Source organism: Lactuca sativa, chromosome 4, assembly GCF_002870075.4.
Source record: "Lactuca sativa cultivar Salinas chromosome 4, Lsat_Salinas_v11, whole genome shotgun sequence".
Classification (NCBI taxonomy): domain Eukaryota; kingdom Viridiplantae; phylum Streptophyta; class Magnoliopsida; order Asterales; family Asteraceae; genus Lactuca; species Lactuca sativa.
Window position 1 is genome coordinate 262,123,673 of NC_056626.2, and position 12,802 is coordinate 262,136,474.

A 12,802-nucleotide genomic window follows, 5' to 3' on the forward strand; every position below is an offset into this window, starting at 1 on the left:
ACAAGCCTGGGGTAACAAATGTCATAACTTTCAGGCGCCTGAAGAACGTCATAGAAGTCACTAGGTCATATCAAGCATGGTTATATGAAACTCACATCAGTATAACTAAAACATTTGTTTACGAGATTAACACTACTTTAAAATTTTTATTTAAATTAATGAAACTACGGTACGCTATTTTACACTACAGTTGGTGATAACCAGACATTCATACAAATGTTTTCATACAATGCTATTACAGTACACTACTGTACACTACATCTGCTGGTATTCTAGGCATTCATAAAAAACTAGTTATAGTACACTATTTTCTAGTACTGAGTATACTAATACAGTATACATTTACAAGGAACATACATGACTACATTACATTCACTATAGAAAATATTGGATTTTCTGGAGAAACATACTAGCATTTTCAAAGTACAAAGACAAGTTTTCCATCACTAAAACATACTTATGAACTCACCAACTTAAATGTTAATACACTTTCAAAACCACTTGCATTCTCAGGGAACCGCTAAGACAGTTACACTCGCAGGTTTTGAGAAGATGGGGCTTCTAGATTCTTGTCTTTTATACATTTGATATACATTTTGATGTCATACAAACTATGTATCGAACAGATGTAAATACTTTACTTTATCACTGTAATGGTTGTGTTTGCTTTGATTCCTATTATATAATTGTTGTAATATATTTGACGTCCTCCATCCCCGAACGTTTCCGTCGTTCCAGTTTGGGGGTGTGACACACAGTCAAAGGGAGAATCAAAGTTGAAGTCAAAAGCTAAGCAAGAAGTTTTTGAGTGTTGACATGTGGGAATTGTGAGCATAAGGGACACAATTCAAGGACCTGTGAGGGCCAAGGTGGGAATTGATGACCTAATATTCTGAAGGGGTAGTGTTGGTAGGTGGTTATTACCAACAAAAAAAAGCCTTAACCTTTAATTCGTAATTCCAAAATAACACAAACAACATAAACAAAATCCGCAAGGCAACCAAGTACATTTTCAGCTGACCCACATCGGCCTCATGTCTATTGATTGTTCTCAACAGTGATAAAAACATAATTTGACAATAAGTTTTTTTTCCTTCCCCTTGAACTCGAGCACGCCTCTGCCCTTTTCTTCTATCTTCTTCCCTTTTCTTTCCGCTTCCCCCCCCCCCCCCCCCCCCCCCCCCCCCAATCTAAAATCAACTATCTTAATAGTGAAATATAAATATACTCAAAAAAACAGCTTAATTTCATAATCTCACAACCAAAAACACACAATTCCAACACAAGTGTGATTAAGATCTTTAAATAATGAAATTAGGGATAAAGACCTAAATAGTCCGGAGATCAACTTCTTGAGCCTGTTCCCTCATTCTCATTAACCGTTGACGACAACGACAATGTATTTTCATTACAATAGCAATTAAAATGGCGATCAAGATCAATTCGTCTTTCGGAGAAAAAATCTTTGTTGTTGGTAATGATCTTACACCCACATCTTGAACTAAAAATGGGTGTTCGAAATTTCTATTGGATAACAAATGACCAAAAGCATATGCGATTAACTGGTGTTCGCCATAACCCCTTGAGAACCACACCATATTTTATCGATTTTCCAAAAAATATGAAACCTAATCGAAGTTTTCCAAATAGTTTATGCAAATTTCCGTGCCAAAGAATGGAGGAGTGACTTTATAGGAAGTTTGTTTTTGTGTTCAGCAGAAATGAAAAGAAAAAAGTGACCATATATGTTGAAGGGGAATACCTTGTACGTTCTGACATCTGTGAGCGTCGCCTAAAAAAGACGTCTTTTTCTCTCCTTCTTACATCGAGTCTGCTTCTTTCCATAAAACTTCCATCTCTCTTCTCTTTAGCATCGCCGTTCTACCCTTCCATATCCATCGTTGCCCCAACGTTCCATCAGCGCTTCACCTCCACCCTCCTTTAGGCGGTCCATCGGTTGCTGGTTCGCCGTCCTCCCGTGTAACACCACATTTAGGCATCCTCTTCTCGGTCTTCTCGGTTTTCGGAAATTACCTGCACAAGACCTTTGAAATTACTTGATGAATCTGGATTTTGATGTATCGATTCCAACGAATACTGCTTAATTTTGATCTAGTTGAGATTTCAGCATTAGGGAAGTGAATGTCTCTATTCTCGTTCACGAAGGTGAAACCCCCAAAACTGAATTAGACCCTCCTTTTTTCCCGATAGATGTATGTAATTTTGTAATTTGTTGCAAATCAGAAGATATGAATGTAACATCCCTATACAATTGTAGAAGAAAAATTGTATCAGTAAACAAAAGGCATCTCCTATGGTAACCAAAATCGAAATTGCATCGTAGTTTATTCTTATTACATCATTTTACTCCCAATCTTCTACATTTCAGCTTCCTTTTCCATTGATGGATTATTATTTTTTTTAATTTTTGAGTTTAAAATGTTTTGAATTCTGATCAGGTTTGTTCTCTCATTGAACCCTTGTGGGTGATGAATGTGGTTCCTGTTAATGGTTATCAACCGAGTTATCAGCCCATAAAGTGTTTTGAAGTCTGATCATGTTTGCAACTGTTTTTAGAGTTTATGTTCAAAGTTGAAACCAAAATAGATTATTAGATTACATTACATTTATTCTTTCGTTATGGTATTCTACATTATTCCTTTCAACATTGTACTTTAAAATTTCTATCAAAATATATCATTGTGTTTCTACCTTGTTTATTACAATGCTAAACCTTGAAACATCTACTAATATAAAACAAAACAAAAACAATTTGTGACTTCAAATTAGCAAAGGAATTGTAATTTTTATTGGCCATGTATTTCAGTTTATTTTATTGAGTTTTCCTCAACCTCCAAACAGAACTAATTATTAAGTGGAACTGGAAATCTGTATCAGCATGTCTTGCTAAGGAGGCTGAGATGGAGTACTCTTGGTCTCCAGTTTGACTGGTCAAAGGTGTTCCTTTTATTGCAAACCTCAAAATTATGCAGACTGCTTATAGTTCTCGATACTTTATACATTGATAATTTATGGTAAACTTTTGTGATTCATCTATTTTCCTGCTATGCAAGTTGGAGAAGAATTTCAACAAGAAGCTGCTATTGTTAATTACTTTGGTTCAGGTACTAATACTATTTGGAATTTGCATACTAAATATTCAATATCCATATGTCAACTGTACTATATCTTTATAATGATTAATTTATGTCTACACTCGTTAGTTAGATTAAGGGGAAGTTCGCTTTCAAAAATAAATAAATAAACACAAGTTATTTTTATCGTCCGAATTAATTAAAACCATGAAAAGAAACCTAAGAGGACGAGCCCAACGACATATTAGTCAAAACAAAAACCAAAACACCAAAATTACACTAGAGGAGAAACCAAAAATTAGAAATGATACTACAATCAAGGCACTAGATGGTACAACATGCACTTATTATTACCCAAAATGGAACCAAGGACAAAAAGGTCAATGTTTGACATGAGGTAAAAACACCTACAAATTAATAAGAAAGTGCATCAAATTGAGATAACATGATCAACCCACTCAAATCTCTAGGCAACCAGCGACTAGAAAGATAAACAAAATAAAAGAGTACTTAACAAAAAAAAAAGTAGACAACTAAGTGAGTTTGGAATCAATGATTCCGATATTGTTAGCAAAGAAGAAGCAAGTGTTTATGAAGAGAAAGCATAATAGATGTAACACCGTAAAAATTCAACCAATTTTTCACTTTTCAAAAACATAATAATTCATTATAAAAATCATAATGTATCTCAAATCATAAACATCTATCTCAAAAATATAAGTATCCAAAACATTTCCCCAGAATCTCATCAAAATACTCCCACAATGTGTACAATCAAGCTGGCGCTTTCCCGCGATCCTCGCTGGTACCTGAAACACATTTCACACAACACGGTAAGCATAAATGCTTAGTGAGTTCCCCAAAATACCACATGCAGCACATACGCCACTCAAGGCAACAATATGACCCTCTAGTCGATGTGTCTTAGCAGAACCCTCCAATTCTGTATCGTTGGGCTCTCCAACCCGGTCTGTCTCGTTGGACCCTCCGGCCCGGTCTATATCATTGGACCCTCCGGTCCGGTCTACATCACATAGCATAAATATATCACAAACACATAAGCACAAATAGCACATAACATATAAGACCCTCCGGTCTGCTCATGGTTACCACACTAGGTAATGTATAATGAGAAGACTCACCTCGGGAATGTCTCAGAAAATCACAGCTCGGTATCTCTGAACCTCGAAACGACCTAGCCCCGCCTAATCACATAAAGTAATTATTTCAATCATTAACGTCTCTCAAGGCTAGACTATACCCCTTTCTACAATCCCACAGAAGGGTAAAAGACCATTTTATCCCTTCCTGATCCAAAAGTACAATTGTTGACCAAAACCCTAAAAGTTAACGAAGTCAACGGTCAACCTTGACCAGACTCGTCGAGTTGTCTCAACGACTCGGCGAGTCCAGTCGTGAACTCTACTCCTCTGATTCTCTTTCGACTCACCGAGTCACTCACCTAACTCGGCGGGTCACTCTCTAGATTCACAGCTTCGGGACAACTCGACTCGACTCGTCGAGTCTGTTCATGGACTCGGTGAGTCTAATCTATGCTCAACTTCAAATGGCTTCCTAAGGTCAGATTTGATACTCTACTCCATAGATCTATCCTTTCTAGTCCCAATAATCACGTAAAGTTCGAAGCTTGATGCCCATGCAAAGGCTCCAAGGTTCTATTTGAAGAAATGACATCTAATATGGCATCCTAAGTTCATATTCACCAACAATCCTCATAAAGCTCAAAGGAGTAAGGTCTCTGGACCTCTATGGATCCAGATCCAAGACCAAAATACGAAAAGGAATCATATACTCAACAAAACCATCTATCAAAGGATCTAGAAAACCCTAACTCTATAAACAATCACCAAAACAGAAGATGGATCGAGATTACACCTCAAATAAGCACTCCTGAACTCAGAATTCCTCCAAATAGCACCTCCTTCAGCCTCCTCTTGATCTTGATCACCTTCTTCTTGCTAAACCAATGATAGAAAGATCAAATATGGCATCTCCTTCCTCACAAACGATTTAGCTCACTTAGGGTTTCTCTCAAGGGACTAGTAGCCGCAATGGAAGGCTATGAGTGCCCTTAAATAGGCTCCAAAACCCGGGAATTAGGGTTTCATTTGCTAGCGCAGACTCGGCGAGTGATATGCCCGACTCGTCGAGTCTGGTCGCGAAGATTCGCAGAAACTTCCTCACCTACTCGACGAGTCGTGGCACCAACTCGTCGAGTCCCTCCTCTTTCTTGAATAAATAATTAAAATTAAAACATACCCAAAACTCTGGATGTTACAATAGATAAGGTTGAACTTAAAGATGAGAAAAGGGTATAAAAAAATATTAGCCCTGTAGTAATTTGCCTTGAAAAGTTGAATCAGTGACATTTGCATGTACAAATGTTAGCTGGTGAATAGAAAAAAACCCCATACAATAATAAGAAGTTCTTAAATCTTTATTAAATTAAAAATGCATTAATAAACTAAAATAAATTCATTTATTTAATATGTTTCAACTTTCAATTGAAAAAATAGATTTAGAAAGCACACAATGAAAAACATAGGGTTTAGATATAATATAAAGATATACATCGATCCACGGAGAGGAATGGATACTCTGGTTAGCATAGTATAGATCGAGAGGGGGAGAAAAGAGAAACGACAGAGGAGAACAAAGAGAGACAGAAAATTCATAACATATTAGTTGGCGGTGACAAAGGGATGACATGGATCGAAGGCTACAATAGTGAGGATCGATGTCCACCGGACGGATGACCGAGTGGAGAGATTGTCGGTGGGAGGTTGCAATTATGAAAGTGAACAATGTATTAAGGAATATGAATAAGGTAGGTTAATTAGAAATATCTTTTGCATTTGGAAGCAGCGTTTCTAGGTTTTTCTGGAAAAGAGGTGAAAAAGTCTTTTTGTGCTCTTCTGTCTTCCAGAAAACAAACGCTCTTTTTGACAAGCATCTACTCATTGGCAGACATAAATGCCCAAAAGACACTTATAGAAAAAACAAACACTATTTTTGCTAAAGTGTTTTTTGGGCACTTATGTGCGTCGGTGGGTAGATATTTGTCAAAAAGGGCTTTTGTTTTCGAGAAGACAAGAGCACAAAAAGATTTATCACCACTTTTTCAAAAAGACTGTCACACATGGATCTTGAGGTACTTTTTATATTTTTAATTTTGGCATTTTAAGGTTTGCCAGGACATGGTGGGGAGGTACCACCACGCGGCGAGTTAAGATCAGGCCATATATTTCATTTAAGCCGCCACAGCGTGACAATATAGGCCATGGTGTGGCAGCTGTCAACTGACAAACCCTGTTTTTCGGGTTTTGCTCCATTTTTAAAGGAATGAGGAGGTTAGGGTTTTCTCACCCTTAGCCTCCATCAATCTCCTTGAGATCTAAGAAAACCCTAAATCCCTTACTCTCTTATTTTAAACCCTTTTGGTGTTCTTTGAAGCCTTTGAAGGAAGAAAGAAGAAGAAGTGAGTTAAGGTTTAGCAAGTTGGTCCTCATCCTCGGTTTTAGCATTCCTTTGGGGCCTTTTAAGTGTCCCAGACTCGATTTTTATCATGATAGGTTGCTAGATCTTATGTTTTGTCCTTAAATCTTCATGTTTTTGTGAATTGGAGTGATAGGATCTCATAAAGTTTTTAACCTTATGAATCTTTCGGACATTTGGCATGATTATTGGTTTGGATCTGGATTCTTGTTAGGTTTTGAGCCATGCATGAAATTTCCATAGAAAAACCCTTATTTTGACTCATTATGGCTTCAAGACATGCATTGGACATGCATGTCTATAAAGCACCAACTTTTATGTTGGGTTTGATATTAGAAACAGATCTAGAGTAAATAAGTTATGGACATCTTGGAATAAGTGCTTAATAGGGAAAGTTATGTCTTATTTAGCCCTTTGAAACCTAGGGTTTGATATTTTGACCTTTTGGGTGGTCTTAGCGGATAAAGTTGGAAACTTTATCCTTATAGACCTGGTTTCGGACCAGATATGAGCTTTAGAGCTCTTAGGATCGAATAAAATAGCTTCATCCATTAAGCAGTTGAAAACCTAGTGCCCACGACGTGTCATTAGGTCGCCACGGTGTTACGATCAGGAAACTTGCGATGGATTGTTCATTGGCATGCCACAACGTGGCTATAGGTGACCACGACGTGACGGTTGAGTAAAGCCAATGTTGACCGTTGACTTTGACCATTGACTTATGACTTGAGTTGATTTTTGGTCAAGCACCTAGTTTGAAGGAAGAGCTTAAGGTTTATTTGGTTTGACTAAATAGGTGGTGCATAGCAGCGACTTCTATCAGTGAGAGCAGTAGCAGTCAAGAATTTTCTATGAGGTGAGTTGTATCACCATACTGGTGGGTCGAAGGCACCAATGTTGACCCACTTATTTATACGTTTAGGATGTATGTGATTATGTGACTATTTCCCGGTGTCGTGTCGGATTTTCCGCGAAACTTCGACAGTCCATAACTTCTTCGTTATAACTCGGATTTCGACATTCCTTATATATCCGGAATCCTTGTGTCACCCACTACAACTTTATGTAAATATATCGGGTTTATCTCACACTTTAATTTTGACACTTATTTTTATTCTTTATTTATTATACCTTTATAATTAAGTATAAAGCACATAAATTCACATAATACTCAAATAATTTATCTTTATTAGTTCAAAAAGAATTACAGCAGTTGACCCAGACTATTACATCATCTACAAATGCTTAGCCCTGAAACACGGGCGTTACAGTTGACTTTTTGACCAATTTGACTTTTGGTCAACTGTGAGGGGTTTAAGACTTGGAAAGTGCAAAATGGTCTTTTTCCCAAATTAGGGTTAGACTAATTATTTTTGGACCTCTTAAGTTGGAAAATTTTCTTAATTGTTAATCGGGATTGTTTTAGTTATGTTTAGAATGAGGAGCTTTTGATAGCAGAAGCTCGAGTGTGTGTTTTACTCGTCTATCAATTGAGGTGAGTCTTCTCACTCTACTTTTGGGTCGAAGACACCAATGTCGGCCCATTGGATTGTGTATGTAGGATGATGGTTGTATTTGTGACTCTTGCATGTTTGTATAACTGGGTTGAAAGAAAATCTAGGGTTGGTCTCATTATTGCATGATCGGTTTGATGTATGGAATTAACCGAGCTCAAGTAAGTATTTCCCAAAATACTCATACATGTGTCATGCTTATTGTTTTGGTGTGAATATATGAAAATTTCATGCTAGCTTAGGGCAAAGGATCGGCTCATGAATACATGATAGAATGCTAGGTGAAATGCCCGTATATGCATGTTGATTGAGCTTTTGGAACAACATGCTAGTATGGATTTTAGATGTTAGATAGAATGACCTTATTTATGATGCTTTGTAACCTAGGAGGAATTGAATGCTATGATAGATTTGGAATCTATGTTGGTGGAAGTAATTGCTAAGTGTATGCTTTAAAAATTATATACAATTAGGATCATATAGCCCTAGAAGGACTGATTTGGCCTTATTTCCTGGTCCTTGTTTGGTTGTGGAATTAGGGTAGAATCATTCATTCGAAAGTCTATATGATCTTGTTTTGTGTATTGTTTTCATGCATAAGGCAATCGGCAGTGTTGGTAGAAGTTCCTAGCATCGTAGAAGCAAGTTAATTGGAGGATGCCTTTTATGTTTTATGTCCTATAGAGTACTACTTCACGAATGCTACTTGCTTTGTGCTTTGTGGGACAAATATTACTGTGAGCTAACTATTAAATGAATATGTTAGGTTACATGCTGTAAAGGTTAAATAATTCCTACAATGATTGATTTGGTCCCATTGCAGTAGATCTTGTTTAAGTCTAACAATTGTAGGGTTGGGTCTTTTATTCAAAAGATTATTTAGGTTTTTTTGCATGTAATTGTATTCATGAAGTAGTTAACTGATATTAGTATGGGTTCTTCAGCAGCTGATGGCAAGGTGAGGTGGGAAATCCTGGGAGAGCCTAGGAAGTTCTTTGGAGGAATTGGTGTGCTATTTAGTAGTGTGTATTTGATGAGAGCGAGTATGTATGATTGGTTTGGATGGTAGTAGACACAAGGAGTTACTTAGAGGACCTGGAACGATTCTTGAGAAAAGTACAGATAGTTGTGGAAGGTATTATTGGTTCCATACTAGTGAAAGCACAAGATATGTACTTGAATCGAGGAGGATTTCGGGGATTCTAATGAGCTGATGGAAGGTAGATTATATGGTTTGGCACCATGATCCATAACAGTGTGTTTCCGTTCTTATCGGTTTATTAGTTATGGTTGTTCAGATTGAGGATGAGTTTGGTGAATTGTTGGGGTTGTTGGGGCCTTAGTTTCCATTTCAGTCTGGGTTTTGAATAGTGCAGACCTAGGTGAGTTAGTTGATGTCACAACCCTAAACCGGATGGCAGAAACGTCTGAGGGTGGAATGAGAACACAGTATCACAATAATTGAATACATTGGAACACAATTACATAAACAAACATCATACAATATGATTAGATAAGTTACATGATCCAAATGTTAATTGATATCAAAATACATTACAAGTTTTGTATGTTATAAAGTAGGGTAGTTCCCGTACAAATGTCACATAGTTCAAGCAATGATATTTGAAGTCTTGTCTTCAAAAGTGGTTCCACTGATCCGAGTTTAACTTCCTGAGATTACATGTCATTTTAATAGTTAACATAAAGTTGGCAAGTTCATAAGAATTTAACAGTAGAAAAATATGATGTTTTTGCTTATGTGTAAATCGTATCACTATCTTGTAACATGTTTTGTATTTGTACGTCATCAACATATAATAAGAATATATGTGTGTAGTATGTATCCAAAATTAGTTATAAAGTAGAAGTTCCTATAACCTCTAAACTTATAAAGAGTGTGGCTTGTCATATGATTTTATTATCCAAAATCAAGTGTATAAATAAATAATCATACTTATAAATGTGTTTTATACTAGAATTTCACTATTCAATGTTATAGTGAGCCCTTATAATCGAGTTATTGACTGTAATGCTACCCGCCAGGACGCTTCTTCGGACGTTGTGAAAATGTTAAGACAATTGTCACCCTTGACCCGTCGATCGTGGTTGTAGCTAGCAACTATATGTGAGGGTTGTCAATCCCATATAGATCTATACACAACTATTCCGCTCATTTAAGATTTAACGATTATAAGGTCAAGACTTAATGTATTAGTTGAAGAAATGTCTCACATAACCCGTCGGATGTATGTTATTCTAGCTATAAATGTAATCAAAATTTTCTGTTTCTAGGATAATGATCAAGTGTTGTGTTGGGTACCCAATGTGTAATAGTATTATCCAATGGATAATTGTATTTTCCAATGGATAATAGTTTTATCCAATGTGTAATCACAAAATTTTAATCTTTCAAATCTAGATTTTTGTAAAAATGACGGTTTACAGTTATCCACTGTGTAATAGTATTATCTCTCATAAAATAGATATAAACTTAGAAACATATCTAGCATGCATTTATAAAAAATAAAACTTGTGTACTTCATTTGGAATCCATATATATATATATATATATATATATATATATATATATATATATATATATATATATATATATATATATATATATAAGGCATAATCATGTATGAAGTAGTATTACCCAAAGGTTAAGGGTTTTGGCCAACATATATTAGATCTAAGACTTTTGTATAAAGTCATTGACCACATTATAATTTCTTAGCATGACATGTAATCTCCCCCGAAAGAGTGAAATGAGTAAAACAAGTAGGAAAAAGGAGTATGAACCCACTTGTCATGTTATTTTTCCAAAGGATAAACAAAACTTGAAGATGGTGGTCCTTAGCTCGGATCTTGGTGGTGATGGCGGTGACGAAACTCTTGGCCAAATGAAGAAGAGATGAAGATGAGAGTGTTTACTTTGGTTCTTGCTAAGTTGTGAAGAAAGTGAATGTATTTATAGTGTAACAAAAGTGTTATAAGTTGCATGGGGAATGGGTGGACAGTTTTAGGGGTATGGGAGGGGGTATGTTTGATTGATTTTTTTAGTATAAATTTGTAAGGGAACATGATCATTTGGTCTTGTATTGCTTTTGCATTATTTTAATGGGATTGACTTCTTTATATTAGAATAAGGATAGTTATATATATATATATATATATATATATATATATATATATATATATATATATATAGGTGTATGCATGTATTTATAAATATACTAACTTTTATAAAAAAAAATACACCAATTCTTATTCTTAGAGAAAGTGTTATAAAAGTTGGTTGTTATACTAGTTATTCATATAATTATTAGTGGTTGGTGATATGGAAGCAAGTATAGTTCATTTATACTTAGTATGACCTTAATCACTAAAGGTCATTTGTATGTTTTGTTTCCATATACCTTTTATATACATTAATTTGTATATACATTAATTTTATGTATAACTTTGTAACCAACATTGTTCGTTTTTATCAAATATATACATTAATATATGTGTGTAGTATGTATCCAAAATTAGTTATAAAGTAGAAGTTCCTATAACCTCTAAACTTATAAAGAGTGTGGCTTGTCATATGATTTTATTATCCAAAATCAAGTGTATAAATAAATAATCATACTTATAAATGTGTTTTATACTAGAATTTCACTATTCAATGTTATAGTGAGCCCTTATAATCGAGTTATTGACTGTAATGCTACCCGCCAGGACGCTTCTTCGGACGTTGTGAAAATGTTAAGACAATTGTCACCCTTGACCCGTCGATCGTGGTTGTAGCTAGCAACTATATGTGAGGGTTGTCAATCCCATATAGATCTATACACAACTATTCCGCTCATTTAAGATTTAACGATTATAAGGTCAAGACTTAATGTATTAGTTGAAGAAATGTCTCACATAACCCGTCGGATGTATGTTATTCTAGCTATAAATGTAATCAAAATTTTCTGTTTCTAGGATAATGATCAAGTGTTGTGTTGGGTACCCAATGTGTAATAGTATTATCCAATGGATAATTGTATTTTCCAATGGATAATAGTTTTATCCAATGTGTAATCACAAAATTTTAATCTTTCAAATCTAGATTTTTGTAAAAATGACGGTTTACAGTTATCCACTGTGTAATAGTATTATCTCTCATAAAATAGATATAAACTTAGAAACATATCTAGCATGCATTTATAAAAAATAAAACTTGTGTACTTCATTTGGAATCCATATATATATATATATATATATATATATATATATATATATATATATATATATATATATATAAGGCATAATCATGTATGAAGTAGTATTACCCAAAGGTTAAGGGTTTTGGCCAACATATATTAGATCTAAGACTTTTGTATAAAGTCATTGACCACATTATAATTTCTTAGCATGACATGTAATCTCCCCCGAAAGAGTGAAATGAGTAAAACAAGTAGGAAAAAGGAGTATGAACCCACTTGTCATGTTATTTTTCCAAAGGATAAACAAAACTTGAAGATGGTGGTCCTTAGCTCGGATCTTGGTGGTGATGGCGGTGACGAAACTCTTGGCCAAATGAAGAAGAGATGAAGATGAGAGTGTTTACTTTGGTTCTTGCTAAGTTGTGAAGAAAGTGAATGTATTTATAGTGTAACAAAAGTGTTATAAGTTGCATGGGGA

The 12,802-nt window shown here is 35.3% G+C and overlaps 1 long non-coding RNA gene across 1 annotated transcript; it reads left to right on the forward strand.

Moving 5' to 3' along the window:
* The first annotated feature begins 1,543 nt into the window (after positions 1 to 1,543).
* Positions 1,544 to 8,840, forward strand: LOC111886971 (uncharacterized). Its single transcript, XR_006190851.2, has 3 exons — positions 1,544 to 2,166; positions 2,460 to 2,958; positions 3,075 to 8,840. It is a non-coding gene; the product is annotated as an uncharacterized LOC111886971 (long non-coding RNA).
* Positions 8,841 to 12,802: the final 3,962 nt, after the last annotated feature.